Below are 206 nucleotides of genomic sequence, written 5' to 3'. Positions count from 1 at the left end.
CACACACACACACACACACACACACACACACACACACACACACACACTAAATGGAAAACACATTTAAACAAGAAAGGTAGTTAGCGAACTGTGGACCTCTGACCTGTTCCTGACCCTAATGAGTGAAAGAGTGAAGGAAACTTTGCTGAACTCTCATGAGGACAGGAAAGAGAAGCTACTTAGAGCACGGAGAGAGTAAGAGAGCA

This window comes from Psammomys obesus, unplaced genomic scaffold, assembly GCF_907164565.1.
Source record: "Psammomys obesus unplaced genomic scaffold, mPsaObe1.curated_primary_1811, whole genome shotgun sequence".
Lineage (NCBI taxonomy): Eukaryota > Metazoa > Chordata > Mammalia > Rodentia > Muridae > Psammomys > Psammomys obesus.
Note: the sequence above shows the minus strand (reverse complement) of the source record.